Genomic DNA, 19,148 nt, shown 5'->3' with positions numbered 1-19,148 from the left:
AATATGATGACCAATGGCGAGGGAGGGGAACTAGGAACTGGCTCACTGTCGAAGTCCATTGAAACTGACAATGGGTCTGGCTGTATGATCTTAACATAGGAATGAGGGATACTCTATTGATTTGGGGAAGCATCGGATGTGCTCTAGTCACGAAAATTGGTGGAGAGGCTAAGGCACATGAGATCTCCAATACGCAGAAAGGGTTTGGGCAGATTCTAAACAGTTTGGGAGATATTAAAATAATTAATTTTTTTAATGGAGTCCGTAAGTCTAAACTTAGGGAAATTAAAATATTAATGTGAATTAATATAAAACTGTGTTAGAAAGGTCCAAAAGTCATGGATCAAGCCAGATCTAATCTTAGCCGTTGATTAGGGACTTAATCTCGGCCGTTGATTTGTCAACGAGAAAAGTATAAGAGGAGGCTTGAGGGTCACTTGGAGAACACACCAAGAGATCAAGATTTCGACTTTCTGGGGCTGGGTTTGCTAGAAAGTTGAGAGAGTGATCAGAGTTGCAGTTGAGGGGCAGTGAATACAAAGCAAAGAGGCAGAGATAGCATCGGAAGGATCAGCGCAGTAGTTGGAGAGAGGGACGCAGAAGCAGCCAAGGGTTCATGCAGAGCTAGCCATGGCTCACGCAGAGGCAACCAAGAGCTGCGTAGTGCCTCAGAGGGCCAGCGTGGGTGACATAGAGGCAGCGAGGAGCTGTGCAGTGCCTTAGAGGGCCAAAGGGCCGACGCAGACCAAGCCAGAGTGACACTGGCTAATGTTGGGACAGAGAGAGGTTGACGCTGGGGTTTCGTGGGGCAGATTGGAGCTGTGGAGCTGCCGAAGTGTTTATCCGGGGTTTCAGTCGGAATATCTGCTTCCGAGTAGAGAGGTACTAATGCCGAGAGTTTTCTCTGTTGGGTGAGCCGGATTTGGCACCCAGATTGTATTATGAAACTGCTTAATAAATCAAACCCTCAAATAGTTGCATGGGTTTTCCCGCATTAGGTTTTTCCAGGGACATTAATCCAAAAACAACGGTGTCACTTGTGTGCTTGTTCTATTTCCTTCAATTGATGATCTGTAATGTGTTGAGCATGCATTTATATTTATTTCCATTATTTACATGGTAAATAACTTGTTAATTAATAGAACAAGTAGGTAGGAATAAATTAGTAAAGTGCATGAAGGGTTTCTAACGTGTCAAACATAGAAATTCCAACGTGGTATCAGAGCGTGGTTGCAGATCACAAGAGCACTGAGGACATCAGCCGAATAGAGCAAGAGCAACATAAAACAGTTGTCCCGAGTGACAGAAGTTGTTCCTGGTAGAGTAGTAGCAAGGAAGGGGTGACGCAGTGCCTGCGTTGCCAAGATTGAGCCAGGAAGAGGCAATGCAGAGGCTAAGGGAGGCAAAGGCAGGCTCACGCAGAGGCTAGGAGGGCTGACGCAATTGACTGAGGAGGCTGATTTGCCGGTGCCGGGATTGCGCAGAGCCTAGGAGCTCTAACCTTCAGTTTGCTGGGGTTTAGGAGGTTGTGGGTAAGTTGCAGAGTGGAGCTGGTGGGGTACTATAGTCAGAACAATACCTAACAGGGCAAGACCAAGGTAGAGGGAGTTGCTGCCGAGGTGGATTTCTAGCCAAGGAATCCAGATCAGTGTTGCAGTTGCACAAACGATTGGAGAGGGGCATCTTGACATTGGCAGAAGGGTTTCTAGGAGGGAAATCGAGGCTCAGAGGAGTCATACCAAGAACTTCCAGGAGGTAAGTAGAGGAGCAACGAAATGGCACTACATGAAGAAAGAGACTAGGACAGACTGGATGGAGCCTCGAACTTCGTAGTCTGGAAGGCCAAAATCTTATCCGTACTAGACAGGAATTGTGTCAAGCACTTCGCCTTGAGGACAATAGCTATCCCAGTTGACCCGGCTAATAACGATAGGTACGAGGATGCAATGGTGAGGGCTGAGAGTATCATCCTTGATGGGGTTAAGGATCATATAGTACCACATATTGGCGAGAAGAACACGACATAGGAGATGTGGGAGGTCCTGACCAAGTTGTATTAGCATACTTCCATGCAGAGGAAGATGCTACTAGAAAATTAGCTGCGATCATACCAGATGAAGGGAGAACAGATCGACCCATTCCTCGGTCGATTGAAGGAGATCCGGGATTAGCTGACGTCCATAGGGGCAATGTCGAATCCAAAATTGATGGTGAGAACAACCCTAAACGCAGTCTCAGAAGACTGGGAGGTGTTTGTCCAGAGCATACTGGGCAAGGCGACCCTTCCAGATTGGGAGGAAATGTGGGCTGCTCTTCGCCAAGAAGAGATCAGAAGGCTGAGCAAGGCAAAAAGCAACGACAAGGGGATTAGAATCAAGGAGGAGGACAAAGATGTTGCCCTGGCATCTGAGGGAAAGCAGGAGAAACAGAAGAAGAAGGACCTTTCCAAGGTCAAATGCTTCCACTGTGGGGCACTGGGTCATTATACGACCCAGTATCCAAGGAAGAAGAGTAAGGGAGAGGCCTTCGAGACCAAGGCAGCGCCAACAAGGGTAGAGAAGGAAGTGGAGACAAACGATGATTGTGCCATGAGTGCTCATGTGCCACTTCAGAAGAAGTGGGGAGACATCGAGCTATAGTTAGGAGGACTACAGGCGATGAGGAGCAGGATCCTCGAGGTACCCAGCCTCTTGGATTAGACCTTGCTACGGGAGCCCTGAAGAGGAGTAGTAGTACTGGTGATGTCAGTAGAGACAGATGTAGATGGAGCGACAGAGGGGGCTATAGTGCAGGATTCTCAAGACAACGCGAGGCTAGTAGGCTGCAACAGTGCGAGAGGTACAGGAGTGTTGCACCAGTGCAGGATGGCACCGAGAGGTGTGCAACGGTGCGAGATGCACATAGTTGTTGCAGCAATGCAAAGGTCAGAGAGGGAGCACTTGTCAGTGACAGAGGGAGCTTCAACATCAGGAGTGTTTCTAGCCTAACGAAGATGTCAGAGTTGGCAGATCAGTTACTTACTTCTCAGTAATTGAGTTGCAGTGCAGTAGTTAGCAGTGGTAGTGCTATGGGCAACACGATGCAGCATGATGAGAGGGGTTGCAGTGCAGATGCAACAGTGGCAGTGGCAGGGCCATGGGCAGCAACATGGATGCAGAGGGAGTTGCAGTATGGATGCAGCAGTGGCAGGGCCATGGGTAGTAGTACAGGATGCAGTAGTGCAGAGGATGTTGGGCAGCAGGCCTAGCATCAGCACAGGGACCGATGCCGGATGATCAGAGTGATGCTTAGTGAGGAGTATTACTAGAGCATAGTCCTCGCTAAGAGGGAGTGTTGATTTGGGGTAGCATCGGATGTGCTCTAGCCACGAAAATTGGTGGAGAGGCTAAGGCACATGAGATCTCCAATACCCAGAAAGGGTTTGGGTAGATTCTAAACAGTTTGGGAGATATTAAATAATTAATATTTTTAATGGAGTCCCTAAGTCTAAACTTAGGGAAATTAAATATTAATGTGAATTAATATAAAACTATGTTAGAATGGTCCAAAAGTCATGGGAAATTAAAATATTAATGTGAATTAATATAAAACTATGTTAGAATGGTCCAAAAGTCATGGATCAAGCTAGATCTAATCTTAGCTGTTGATTATGGACTTAATCTCGGCCGTTGATTTGTCAACGAGAAAAGTATAAGAGGAGGCTTTAGGGTCACTTGGGGAACACACAAAGAGATCAAGGTTTCGACTTTCTGGGGTTGGGTTTGCTGAGAAAGTTGAGAGAGTGATCAGAGTTGTAGTTGAGGGGCAGTGAATACAGAAGCAGAGAGGCAGAGATAACATAGGGAGGATCAACGCAGTAGCCAGAGAGAGGGATGCAGAAGCAACCAAGGGTTCACGAAGAGCCAGCCAGGAGCTGCGTAGTTCCTCAGAGGGCCAACGTGGGTGACACAGAGGGCCAGAGGGCTGACGTAGGCCAAGTCGGAGTGACGCTGGGCTAACCCTGGGCTAGAGAGAGGCTGACGCAATCCCTAGAGGCTGATGCTGGGGTTTCGTGGGGCAAATTGGAGCTGTGGAGTTGCCACAGTGTTTATCCGGGGTTTCAGCCGGAATATCTGCTTTTGAGTAGAGAGGTACTATTGCCGAGATTTTTCTCTATTGGGTGAGCCAGATTTGGCACCCGGATTGTATTCTGAAATTGCTTAATAAATCGAACCCTCAGATAGTTGCATCGGTTTTCTTGCATTGGGTTTTTCCGAGGACATTAGTCCAAAAACAACGGTGTCACTTGTGTGCTTCTTCTATTTCCTTCAGTTGATGATCTGTAATGTGTTGAGCATGCATTTGTATTTATTTCCAGCGTTTACATGGTAAATAACTTGTTAATTAGTAGAGCTAGTAGATATGAATAAATCAATAAAGTGCATGAAGGGTTTCTAATGTGTCAGACTTAGAAATTCCAACATACTCCTTGCATTCGAGGTTGAAAGAAAGAAACTCTAAATAGATTGATGGCCACTCTCATGGAATTGAGAGGTAATGGATGCGTCGGGGGCACCCTACCTTGGAACTATTTGGAGTTGGTCCCTCTAGTGCTTTGAGGACATGTGAATTGATCTATGGTTCGACAATGTTGAATGGTCTTGATGAAATCATGAAATTCGTTGATCCCTCTGCGGGAGAGGCTGAGAAGATACTCAAGATCAAACTCTCCTATTGTTTGGTGCACCCTGAAGTTTTGCTCGTCACTTGTGGCTTTGATTTGATGGATCCAAATGAAAGTATGAAGTGATCATCTTGGTCATCCCAAGGCAAGGCATAGTGTGCAAGAACTAAAAGTAGTGATAGCGTCCTCAAATATCGATATAGGTAGTGATAGCGTCCTTTGATCTCATATTATAGGGGACACGTAAAAATAAGGTGCATTTCTGTCTTTGGCTCCTGTAGGTGGCACATTTGGCAGATCCAATTTGACTGTGGTATATGGTTGCTCGTCTTTGTTCGGAGTCTATGGGAACCAATTGGGAATTGTCAAAGCAGGATCCTAAGTGAATGCATCTAATGTGTACGTGGTGTAAGGGGGCGAACTATGATGCAATCCCTCGCCTCCAAAAAGTGCTTCAAGTAGGTAGAAGGACATCTTTGAGCTCAGGCTTGTCGGAGTTGAAGTCCACGTGACTTGAATGTACAATCTATAGATATCCTATCTGATGGTCTGATTTAGTTCCTGTCGAGTTTGCAAGAGATGGCTTGATGCATCAAGGGAGAATTTGAATATGGGCACTGCAAGAGAGATTGTCTTAAGTTCAAGAAGGACAACAAGAGGAAAGAAAGAAATGAAACTCATATCACCGAAGAAGTGGAAGAACTCGATGAGAAGATATCCAAAGGGATAGATCTTCACCATTAGGGTTTCTCCAATGCATAACAAGGAGAAGTAGGAGGTGAAAAGATCTCCACCATGGCAGTCAAGATGAGAAGTATTATCATGAGATGCACCTTAGCAGAAGATGGCATTATACTAGAAGCATACTGTTGATGGCAGTCAAGGTGAGAAGTATTATCATGAGATGCACCTTAGTAGAAGATGGCATTATACTAGAAGCTTACTGTTGATGGCAGTCAAGATGAGAAGTATTATCATGAGATGCACCTTAGTAGAAGATGGAATTATACTAGAAGCATAATGTTGATGGTAGTCAAGATGAGAAGTATTATCATGAGATGCACCTTAGTAGAAGATGGCATTATACTAGAAGCATACTGTTGAAGCAAGAGCTCATGATATCATTAGAAAAGCTTGAAAGAATCGCTGAAGTAGAAGTCTACATACATGTAGTAGTCATCATATAAAGGAAGTAGCTCTTGGTAACCTCATTGAAAGCATGTGTAGTGCATATGGTTGAAAGAAAGTCATCTAGCATGATAGAAGGAATTCATCATACATCATCATCATGAGAAAGGAGCTTCTGCCGGATGAGGATAATCTAGATCCTCTGTTGGAATCTTCATTAGAAGGTTCACCTCTCTTGGTGGAAGCAAGTGTCTCGCGAGACTTCCACCTTGTATGGGTTCATTGTTTAGAAGTACGATGGTATGGTGACAAAGGAATGCAACATGTCGAGATGGTTGAAGTACTCTCAATCAAGAAAAAGAAGTTGCTGAAGGAAGCCTAGATGACCAAAAGAAGGAAAGAGGTATGTATGCATGTATTTAATTGAGTCATGTCGTCATATGGTTGCATGGGTAAATGCTCTATCTCATGAGCATGATCAAAGAAAAGGGATCTCCTCCTTTGGAAAGATGCATGAAGGCATGGTTCACATATTGACTAGATGAAATCAACATAATATGTCCTCATATGGAATATGAGGTGGTTGACAAAGATGAAGGAACTATGGATGGAAGTTCTTGGGGAGCAATATGTGAAGAAAGAAAGAATAGATTGTGAAATCAAAATCAACATCTCCATAGAGAAGGCATGAAGACCCTGATAAGTTTTGTAAAGAAAGGAGACCCTTGACATTGAAAGTCTTCGAGATGTGCTTATGAATGTGTAGGATGTTGATATTGTGAGCAAGATGTCATGATGAAAGGCCATCACAAAAGGTAACTTTGATTTGATGTTCATTTTTGATTTTTGAACAACATCTGGATGGATTGATACAGGGCTACTGAAAAGAGAGTTGTAGATGTCACCTACAACTAGCACTCATGCGGTTGGATGAAAGATCTTGGAGGAAACATGATTTGAAAGAGGTAGCTATATAAGGAAAAAGCTAGATGGGGACTAGAGGATCATTTTCTGACAGAGAGAAGGATGACATGACCGATGTGGCTCGTGAAGGAAAGTGATGGATGGTTGATGCCCTACGAAGAAGTCCCAAAAGATGAAGGCTCCATAATGTTAAAGATGAACTTCATGACATCAAAAGGAGGAAGACCTTGAGTGCTCTGTGTATAGCAACAAATTTTTCTCTATTAAATGTTGGCACCAGGGAGGATATCTTGAGTGGTCTGTAAGATGGCCATTGATTGGTTGCTGATATGACTGATGCAGAGAAATCCCTTGAATAAGGCCCATGCTGACTGAATGTTACACTAGATAGCCTGAGGCATGAGCTACTGAAACATGGATGAGGGGCCTAATAGGTAACCCTGTTCAGTAGATCTTTTAAACCCAAAAAATTCAGAGGCATATTTGCTCAAAATAAGTCTGGCTAAGGTATCAACAAACAAGGTGGAGACTGTTCTGAAGAACCTTGTTCCAAAGCTGGCTGCTTTGAGCACAAGTGTGAAATGGCATCTGAACCTAGCATAAGACTTTTCAAAATATACTCTTTTAAATAGGGTTTCTTCACTAAAGGCTCTTGCTCATTCCATTCCTTCCCAGACTGCTAGCATGTTCTCTAGAATAAATCTCTATCCTATAAATGCCGTCTATTCATGTCTGAGAGAGAAGTATACAATTAATTCTTGGATCTTTTGATTTTAGAGACCCTTCAAATCATTTTTCTGAACCGTTCTGATTAATAACTACCCAAACGCACCTATCACGAACCACTTCCTTACCACCACAGTTTTCCGTGGGCTAACTAAAAATCATGTTCTGCAAACCCTGATCCATCATCTCTGAATATTGGTCCCACCATACCACCACCATCCATCTGGAGCATTTTCTCTACCATTTTGATGAAGTCTTGATGCATGCCTCTCTGCCACTCGTGCATCACTCTTATGGCATGCATAGAGGCATTTGCTTTCATCCTAGCCTTATCCAAACTTTCTAGAAGCTTATCCAATATTGTCCTTTGCTTCTGCAATGGAACTTGCTGCCCAACTGCTATGCTTCTCAGCTGCTGCTGTACCTCTGCAATATGATAAACAAATTAGACATTGAGTTCATGTTGTTGCAGAGAAGATCCATTATTACAACATGCATGTTGTAAAATTCTCTAGCTACCTTATTAAAATTGCCTTTGCTGCATCGCTCTTTTAGTTTGCTTAGCCAGAATAAAGACATTCCTCCTAGTTCCTGAATGACCAGGGCCTCCTCCAATGCTGGCTTGACCTTTATGCTCTTCCCAGCTGCTCGCACTTTACGCAGTTCATTTGTGCCACCTAAACTCCTTTCTATCTCATTCTGTCATTGCCTGTGTTGTCTTTGCTCCTATGTGGCTTTTGGGTCTTAAGGGAGTCCAGGTTTAGACTGTACACTGTTCTAACGTGCAGTTTACAGTGGTAATTTATGGAAAAAACCAGACATTTTGTAGTAGAGATTTTACAGAGGTCCTTCTAACATTGTAAATTTCCTCAACCTGCTCTGCTCTTGATAGCACCATTTAGTAGATACTAGAAACATGATTGCCAAATATAGTGGGTTTATCTTTTTACTACCTTAAATGCACTCCAAGTCATTGTTATTAGTCTATGGTCATCTGTTGGTGAGAGTAGCTTGGGCATGTACTTCTGCATAGGCCTAAGTGTTTAGTTGTGTGGAAGGCACTTAATTGACTTTTAACCTTAGCAATTAATTTAATTATTAAAGTAATTGACTTTTATGAGATAAAGTGAGTTAATCTAATGAATGCAAAGGTTATTTGCATTAGTGAATTAGATGAATCTCAACCATTGATCTCAAGTGATGTTGAAATGTAATCTCAACTGTCAGACACTTTGGAAACTATGGTTGTGGATTCGGTCAATAACTCAAACTTATAAAAGAAGGCTAAGCTAATTGAGAAGACACATCTAGTGAGCACGAGACACAATGAGATAGTGAGATCTCAATGATTTGGTGAAGGGCTTTCATCCAAGTGTGCAGGGTTTGAGGAAGAGTGCAAGTGACACCAAGGGAGAAGGATCTAGATCAATCAGCTAGATCGAATGATGGATTTGCAGAGAGTTTGATCAGCTGATCATTTTCAGGTTCTTGTTGTATTTCTATTTTTCATCAGAGGGCCATTATCCCAGGAAGGGAGCCCTTGTATGCAGTAAACTATTGTTAATGAAACAACATATTTTGAAGGGCAGAAATCTTGTGTTTATGTGTTTGAGATAGGTATTTTAATTTACTTCCGCCGTTATCCATTTTTTATATGTTAAAATCTCAACCATGCTTTTTATCTATGTTGCACTGGTTTTGGGGGCGGGGGAAGGGCAGAAATCTTGTGTGTATGTGTTTGAGATAGGTATTTTAATTTACTTCCGCTGTTATCCATTTTTTATATGTTAAAATCTCAACCATGCTTTTTATCTATGTTGCACTGGTTTTGGGGGCGGGGGAACAGTGGGGATGGGATGAGTCCCCGGAACGGCTAGATCGCACCTCCAAATTTTCAGGGGACGGCGGGTTGGGGACGGCATATATATAACATTTGTAGTTGTTTCAAGCTTGTAAGAATAACACACTATACTTTGTAATATGTATTATGCACAACCCTTACCCTCGCCAATTAAAATATCAAACAATTTAAAAAATGGTTGAATAACATTCCATTATTGGCCACTAGACATGAGCTTTAGCTTTTTGAAACGTAAGTGTAACTACTTTAAATTTGTAATAAGGTCCATGAACAATGCATCACATAGAACTGTCTTTATAGTAGTTTTTTTCCTCATATTTCTTGTTAATGATGACTATGTTAAACATAAAAACATTTCCTTTTCAACAGGTTTTGCAAACTTTTACAGGTGTGTTGAAAACCACTATAAAATACTTTGGTTTTTTAAAGATATTAAATTCATATTTCAGATTAAGGGATTGAATAGGAATTTATTTAAACATTTAGTATCCAATCCAATTCACTAGTATCTGATCGTTTTCACAACACTTGGGGTTGGGATGATGGAAGCACTGAACTTGAATGAGTCCTCAAAACCCACATAAAATATGTAAAAGTTGAGATGATCCAAAAAGTGAAAAAACAAGAAAAATAACCACAAGGATCAACCTTTTAAAACATTGTATTTTCCTCTTTCTTGACATGGAGGTTGCTTTTTGTAATTTTACCATTGAAAATACAATATCTAAATCACTAGAAATCCAAAATGAAACCCATCATACAAAACCCATGTTTTGAGTTGCAATTTGTACAAAATATTTAGATTCAATGCATTCCAAAAAATATGAATGGGAAAAATGATCATATTGTTCAATCATCAATGTCCATGATTGTCAAAATTAAAGCTATGTGCTTGGATTATCCCTAAAACTTTCCCAAAACATCCCTGAAATCTTCCCAAAAAACCCTTGAAATCTGCCAAAGACATCCTTGAAATCTGTCCGGAACATTCCTGAAATTTGTTTGGAACGTCTTGGGGACGACCAATAAGTCCCCAATTCCCCGATGGAGTCCCCAGTAGTTTGGGAACGTTTCCTAAGGGTCCAAACGTCCTTGGAATGCAGGGACGCAGGGTATGTGAGTATTTTTTGGGGGGACGGGTCCCCGTGCAACATAGCTTTTTATTCAGTGGATCTGCACAGTTATCTACTAGGAAATAATTTGCTAGGTTGTTGGTTTTAGGAAACTAACATGGTATCAAAGCTTAGTGCTTGAGAGACCAAATCTTTGAAGAATTTCACACGTGTGAGAGATTGCAGGGTTGTGGGATGATAAAGGACTGTATGCCATAGATCGTAAGACACTAGAACTTAGAAGTCAAATCGCATGTTAGAGGTTGTATGGATTGAGATGTATGCAGATGCAGCAAAAAAGTTTAGTTGTAGTCAATCGTATGCATGTGATGGTAGTGTGCAGGGGGCCGTACATAGTCGCAGTTGAGTAAAAAGTGAAAAGGTAAATAAATTTTAAAGGTTTATCGTCAGGGAGATAGGGCAGTGGGGTGACAGGCTGAAAAAATTAAAAAATAATAAAAAAATAAGAAGTGTTAGTGGCCAGTAGACATAGTTGCTGACAACAGGGGACAATGTGGCTGCAAAGATGGGTCGATCCAGCAGCTAGTAGATGCGACCTGTACAAGAAAGAAGACATAAACCATTGTAGAAAATTCAAGCCATGTGCAAGAGATGACAAAGTCATCGTCCTAAGGATGCCATAAGAGGTAGAGTGTATGCACTGTTGTAAGTTGCAAAGTCTGTGTAGGAGAAAAGATTGAGCCATGACCGTATAGATCGTACATGTCCATACAGTGCCATAACAACAGCCAAAAGTCACATGTCGGGTATGTGCAACAACAACTAGGGAAAGAATTTGCGGCTGTAGGAGGGTCATATGAGGACGCAGAGTGGCAACAACAACGTAGAGTGATAGGGATGTGGAATTGGCAGAGTTGGGGTACAAAGGATAGTGCCAGCAATTTGCAGATTGCAACTAGCAGTGATTAGTAGAGGTCGCTCTTCAAAGGGAGAGATGGAAGGCAAGGGTTACTTTACCGATGAAAGCAAATGATCCATGGGAGATTGTTGACAAGGAGATTCAATCCCCAACAAATCCAATGCAGTTGGCAGACCATGAAAAGGTCATTACAGCTTAGCGTGTTATCATGGATGCATGAAGGATCACTGGATCCCTCACTTGGCAAAGAAGAAGACAACTAGGGAGATGTTCAAGGCTCTAGTGGACTTGTTCAATAGTGACAACATGAATAGGAAGATGATCTTGAGAAGCAAGCTTAGATCCATTCAGACATTAAGGTCTGATAATGTTACTAGTTACTTCATGGGGATCAGCCAAACACGGAATCAACTTGCAACCGTTGGTGAGAAAGTGGAGAGAGTAGAGCTTGCGAATATGGCACTGAATGTTTTTCCCAAGTCATGGGAACCATTTGTCAAGGCAATCTGCACTTAGGAAAAACTTCCCAATTGGGAAAGGCTTTGGAATGATTGCATCTAGGAAGAAACTTGGGAGATGGAGAGGAGAACCTCACCATGGGTATGGCCAAGATGGGAAAGGGGAAGGTTTCCAAGGTAATAGTGAGGAGGCAACCTCGTAGTTAGAGAAGGACTTGAGCAAGCTCAAGTGCTTCATTTTCTACAAGAATGGGCACTATGCATCACAGTGTTTGGAGAAGAAGGGAAAGGGGAAGTTGCAATAGGCTGTAGCATCAAAGGAGGTTATGCTTAATGCTTTTGTAGTGAAGTTCGAGAATGACTTCTCATTTATCTCTTGTCTATCTACTAACACTATCACCATGAGTGCTTGGTATTTGGATAGTGGTGCATCACGCGGTATAAATGTAGCACGAGATCTGTTTAGTAGTTTGATGGAGAGAAACTTAGACTTACACGTGGAGCTTAGTAATGATGCTAGGTATGCAGTGAGGTGTGTTGGAACTATTAAGTCCAACTTAAATCATTAGAGATGTTGGAAGCCAAGGATGTGCTATTTGTACCAGGACTAGAGAAGAACTTGCTATCAATTTTAGTGATTGAGGACAAAGGATATGAGGTTATGTTCAAGAATGTGGGTAGTTGCTCATTCATCTAGAGAATACTAGCCCAGATGCACCAATAGACATTAGGGTTAGAGAGAGCAACTTATACAGGTTGATAAGAAAACTTGTTTAAGCATTGGTACATGACAATGACAACCTTTGTGAGCTATGGCACAAGAGGTTGGGACACTTGCACTAGAGACCCCTACTGATCCCGAGGGAGATTGTCATTAGTTTCCCAGAGTTCAAACATTGAGTAGCAAGGCATGTGCACTTGGCAAACTAGGTTTCTTTTTCGAGTAGCGAGAATAGGTCCAAGGGGGTCTTGGATCTTGTTCATTCAATTTTGTGGGCCAATGTCAGTGGAATCAGTGTGGGGAGCACAAAATACTATGTTACATTTATTGATGATTACTATAGGAAAACCTAGATCTTCTTCATGAAGACCAAGGTTGAGGTCTTCAGTCCATTTCGGGAGTTCAAGGCTGAGGTGGAGAACCAAAATGGCAAGAAGATTAAGGTCTTGAAGTCAGATCATGGAGGAGAGTACACTTACTATGAATTCAAGGATTTTTTCAAGGAGACATGGATCAAGAAAGGGATGATAGTCTTGTACAACGTTAAGTAGAATGGGGTTGCAAAGAGAGAATTGATCCATCATTGGTTTTGCTAAGGTTATGCTACATGACCAGGATATGCGTATGTTTCTTTGGGAAGAGGCACGTGATATTGTAGTATAATGTGTAAAATAAGAGTCCTCATAGGATATTTGGGGACAAGATTCCTAAGGAGGCATTCATAGGAGTGAAGCCAAAGATAGGAAAATTGGGGATCTTTGGTTGTCTAGTTTACATCCATGTTTTTGTGGAGAAGAGGACGGAGCTAGAGCCTTTAGGACAGAAGGGGATATTTGTCGGTTATAGTGAGACCTCAAAAGCTTAGAGGATTTTGATACCAATGCAAAGGAAGACAATTGTGGGTAGGGATGTTAAGTTCGAGGAGAACTTGGCATCTAGGAAGTCTCATGAATTGCCACCAACAATCGAGAAAGTCTTGTCAGTTGCTACCAATAGTGATGAAGGATGAGGAGTAGGAGGTTTTGAAAGCATGCAAAGGCTTTCAATATAGGAAGTCAACCTTCAACTCGGGAGGAGTAAATATTTTCTTCTAGTTTTGTTAGAGACTTAGGTGGTTGAGTAGACATTGAGGGATGTATAGGAGCATGTTGAGGCTCCTATGAGTACATTCTGGGAGAGCAGGCCTATAAAGAAGTTTTCGAACTACATGGCACTGATGAGTAGCGTCATTGGAGAGGCAACGGACCGGGAGGTTTAGAGGAAAGCCATGGTGAATGATGATCCATGGGACATTGTGCTAGGAATAGAGGGGCAACTAGTTTTAGGTAGCTCTTTAGGAAATACCATCCTCACTAAGAGGGAATGTTTATGAGAGTAGCTCAGGTAGGTACTTCTACACAAGCCTAAGTGTCTAGGCGTGTGGAAGTTGCCTAATTGAATCTTAACTTTAGCAATCTCTTCAATTGTTAAAGTAACTAACTAATATGAAAAAATGAGTTAAGCTAATGAAATGCAATGGTTATTTGTATTATTGAATTAGATCAATCTCAAGCATTGGTCTCAAGTAATGTTGACATGTAATCTCAAATGTCAATCACTTCGGATTTTAGGGTTGTGGATTTGGTCAATAACTGAAACTTATAAAAGGCACGTCAGGCTATGGGAGAAGAGATATCTAGTGAGATCTTGGTGATTGGGTAAGGAAGGACTTTCATCCAAGTCTGTAGGGTTCGAGGAAGAGTGCAAGGGGCAGGAAGGGAGAAGGATCTAGATCACCTAGCAAGATCAAAGGACAGATTTGCAGAGGGTTTGATCAGTAGGACCATTTCCAACTTCTTGTTGTATTTGTAATTTTCCTCATATGGCCATTATCTTAGGAAGGGAGCCCTTGTATGCTGTAGACTATTGTTAATGAAACAACATATTTTGAAGCGCAGATATCTTGTTTGCATGTGTTTGAGATTGGTGTTTTAATTTGCTTCCATTGTTATCTATTTTTTATATGTTGAAATCTCAACCGTGCTTTTTATTTAGTAGATCTGCATAATAATCTGCTAGGAAATAATTAGCTAGGTTGTCCTGCTTAGAAAATTAACATCCTGGAATCTCAATCTAGATCCTTCGTTTAATCTGCAATTCAATTATACTTACCTCCGACGGTTCTTGTCTAACCCATCCATTAGCCATCCCTGCGTTTTATCTTGTTCATTTTCCTATCTATAAGGCTGCAATTAACAATAATATTAATTCCTTATATTCTTCCTGTAAATCTTGTAGCTTTTGGCTAATTGTTATTTGCATTAATATCTAATTATTAGTTTAATCATTAACATATGGTCCCCCATAACCAAAAGAGTGTTTATATTCAAATTGTTTCACAGACAAAGGCCCTAGACCAAAGCCATAAGTTTAGCTTCGTTATTGGTTTCTAGGTCTATTCCTGAGGCGCACACAAGGTTTAGCCGACCCCTCTCATTTTTCGATCGCTTGGAACCCTCCTCCTCCAGCCTTGGGTTACCTTTAGCTTTCTTCCTGTTTTTAATACATCTGACACTCTAGAATCAGGTATGAGGTGAGGGCTTTATTTGTGGAAGTTTAATTTATCTCTCTCATCCTAAGTAGCATTGAAACAGATACAACAAATTTTCAAAAAATCTAGATACAATACGGTAAGAAACGACACACACACACATATAAACAAAATAAGAATTTCATATTACCTTTCATATTTTATAATCTATATTATATCTAAAGACTAAAAATACATAATTTATTGTCATCTATGATCTATCATCATCATCAATTCAGCATAAACATTGTCATCATCATTAATTATTATTATAACATTCATGATTCAAGTTTCAACATATCATCAAGTTTCTGTTTCAAATTTCAATCATCAACATGACAAGTTACAACATCATCACCAAAATTAATAATGCATACTACATAGTACAAAGTACAGAATGAACTGTGACTGGTAGTCTACTATTATTATTCATAATTCATATGGTTCAAAAGTTTAAAAGTTAAAACACCATCATAAATTACATTTACATATCATCAAATATGTCTTCATTCCTGTCACTAGGAAGTTCCACATCCTCTCTAGAAGTGGGAACATTGCTGCCATGTCCACTTGAAGATCCATCTATTGGTGACTCCGCATCAAACAAAGTCATATGAGACATGGCATTCAATGTCATGTCCAAGTTAGGGAACTCTAGTTCCACGTCCCATAATTTGGTGGGCCCAAATTTTTATTCGTCTCTCGTGTGATAGAAGGCGAAGGAAGCATTTTAAATCCTTCTGCGACTTTTGGGTCTTTGTTTGTGCGGTTCTTTCTGGATCACTTAGCAACTTTGCAGTGTAATATTTTGGATTCACTGCATAGGCCAAAAGCTACAATGGGGTGGTCATCTTGTTCCACCTTTTTGGTCAATATATCTTTTACTTCTCTGTAAAAGAATTCATCTGGGTCATTCTCCTTGGCATTTATAACCACCCTTATCTTCTCTATCATGGAATCAATGCCCTCATACACCTCTCCCAAATTAGGCATATCTGTGTCAAACATATGGATCAAATCCACAAATGGCTTGGTAAATGCCAGGAGGTACTCCACCTTATCCCACCATTCATCATCAACAACCAACTTTTTCATTGCTTGTGCTCTATCAAATTGGGATTGCCTCCATTGATTCCAAAGAGAATTGCATACCATTGATTGTAATGCATCTTTCACCTGCATAAGCCTTGTTAAGACTATGATGTGAGAAGCAAATCGAGTCTCGACAACCTGCAGGTGCCAAATTGCCAATGTTTCAAATTTCAACAAATTAAAAATCATAATTTGATTGAATAACTATTATGATTCACGAATCATGACATTTGAGAATCCAATTTACATATTTGAATTTAGAGTCATAGAAATTAGAATTTATGAAATAAACTTTAAAGTTTAGGTACCTTAAGGAGCTCCAACTTCGCAAATTCCCTGTAGATGCCTTGGGACATGTGGTGGTTTGTGATAAAGGCTTGAATTTCTTTTGCCTCTTCAAAAATAACTCGAATCCACTCAATTTGCTTCCCCATCTTGCTCAACATGAGGTTCAATGAATGTACAACACAAGGGGTCCAAAAGATGTGCTGATATTTGCCTTCAATAATTAGGCCTGCTGCTCTACACACCATTGCATTGTTAGTTATTACCTGGACAACATTTTTTGGCCCCACCAATTCAATTGCTTCAATCAAGATGTCAACAATGAATTGAGAATCTTTCATTTGCCCCTCACAATCCACTGCCTTCAAAAACATTGCCCCCTTTGGGCTCTGAGCAATCACATTGATCAAAGGCCTATTTCTTTGATCTTTCCATCCATCAGAAATGATGGACACCCCTGAAATGCACCATGAATTACGAATGGGGCTTAATTTAGCCTCCAAATCTAACTTTTCAGCACTCAACATTGTGGTGCGTACCTTCTCATATCTAGGGCTCTTGAACCCTCTTGGGGCTTCATTCACTGCTTTTATCATCTTTGCCCAGTAAGGAGATCGCACAAGGTTAAAGGGAAGGCCATTTGCATAAATGCATTGACCTATAGCTGCAATTGTTGTCTCTCGAGCATCATTATTAAAACTCTTTTGAAGCGGACCTAAATTAGACCGCTTTGAACAAACAATTCCATGAGAATCAAGTGGAGGCTTTGATGAAAATGCTCCCAACCTTGTTGGGTGTCTTAATTGAGAGGCAAGATTGCCTCATTTGCTTTATCATCTGCCTCGTCTTGTTCTTTCTAATATTTTGCAAGTTTTGCCTTGCTTAAACCATTTCCATCTGTCCCATTCTCTTTAGGTGGGCCATTGCATATTCGAATCCCTCTGCCTTTTAACCCAAGTAAATGTGCTTTAACCCGGATGTATGATCCCTTATACTCCTTTTTACACTCACGGCAAACCCATGCCAATGATCCCCCTCCTTGGATCTTCCCAACAATAGTTACATATTTCCAAAGTAGTGACTTTGGATCAACTTTAGAGACAGATTCAGTTTCATGTTCCTCATGAATGGCTGAACTTGAAGTTGTCAGGTGATCATTGATGATGTGAATTAATCTGCAAAAAAAATTGATGGGTCAAAATACAATCTCAACAAAGAAAATTTAAAGGGCTCTCGATATTAGCCCACTACACAATATAAGCCATTGTACTACTACTATGTAAGATGCAATTGTCGACCTGTTCTGTCAGTTCCATTTCCAATAGGTATGCACTATTTACTGTCAGAAGTAATTTTGAACAAGTAAACATGCATCACACATTCCAAGGATGAAGAAGCAGCAGACTTTCAAGGGACTTCTTTGACAACATAGTAAGGGATTTGAATCATTTGAAGAACCAAATTCATTTACTTAACTGTTACTGACAAACATAGGAGACGCATTTAAACTTAATAAGGTCAGATATTTGCAAGCATAAAGAAGCATTGCTCAAGGAAACCATGCCCTTTGTGGAAGAAGATATGGAAATATCTGGGTAAATTTTGAACATTTCAAGGACTGCAATGAAGGTTCTCTCTTTTACCTATGTCTTGACACTTCAGGGAATCAAAGACAGTTGCAGACTGATTGACTAAGGAAGGTCAGAGAGTGGAAGAAGGCCAGATGATACTGATGGAGATTAAAGGAAGGATCACTTCTGTGACTATTCATCACATATAAAATAATAAATCATAAGAAATTGCTGTTTTTCTCTGTTCGACATAGTTTTGCTTAGTTTTAACTTTTAAGCATATAACTCTACAATATTATGTTTAGACAACTATTCAATATGCTCTTCTTTGTGTGCAATGTTGTAATAGGACTATTGAGGACAGCTATGTAATTTTATCAGCTACAAGCTGTAAGTTTCAATGATCTTTATAGATGAGTAAAGGGGGATCTCTGATTGAAAAATGCTCATGCACATGTATAATGTAACTTTCTTTCTGCCTATGAATAAAGTTCACATTTTTTGTGGTTAAAAAAACAGTTGCGAGAATGGCACAAAACCCTTTCGAACAAAAAACAGATACTAACCCTGTCGACTGTGCAACCCTGTCGAACTGTGCAGTCACACAGTGTTGCTCTCTTGGACTGTTGCCTAGAGCTCTCAACTGTGCTCTCAACTGTCCATGGCTCCAAGCTTTCGACTGTGGAGTGTGCTCTCGTCGCTCGACTGTGCTCTCGGACTGTTGCTGTCGGACATGCTCTTGACTGTCCACTGCAGGCCCACGTTACAAACTTACAATTTACAACTAAGACGGCGACGGCGTGGGGTTTATAACTTACAGCATTTAGGTTTTAACTTTTTTGTCGCGCCTTTTCCTTGGCGATTAGCCCGTTCCCGGCACGACAAGGTTTGGCAAACATTCAGTGCTCAAAAAACATTTCCGAAAACTCGTAATCCGCACTAAAAAAAACTAAAAATGCGATGGATCCGGCACTCATAAAAAATTTGCGTTTCCAGAATTTCTGAAACGGCCCAGATACGGATCCTGTCCGTTTCCATGGTGGATCGTTCAGGTTTCCGGATCTGAAACGGCGATCTGTGTTTCCAGGGGTTAGGGCCGGCGTTTCCGGCAACTTAGCTTTCACCTTTGATCACCTGGACTCCTACTCCTCCAGCCAT

At 41.1% G+C, this 19,148-nt stretch overlaps 1 protein-coding gene across 2 annotated transcripts in view; it reads left to right on the top strand.

The window, feature by feature from the left end:
• Positions 1-19,148, top strand: part of LOC149222315 (dentin sialophosphoprotein-like protein) — a 119,126-nt gene that overhangs the window by 42,469 nt on the left and 57,509 nt on the right. The gene's annotated exons all lie outside the window — the stretch shown is intronic.

This window comes from Pinus tabuliformis, chromosome Q (genome assembly GCF_031772625.1).
Source record: "Pinus tabuliformis cultivar Carrire ecotype Pingquan chromosome Q, CPIR1, whole genome shotgun sequence".
Classification (NCBI taxonomy): Eukaryota; Viridiplantae; Streptophyta; class Pinopsida; order Pinales; family Pinaceae; genus Pinus; species Pinus tabuliformis.
The sequence above is the reverse complement of the archived record's forward strand: the minus strand, read 5'-3'. Positions and strand labels throughout refer to the sequence as shown.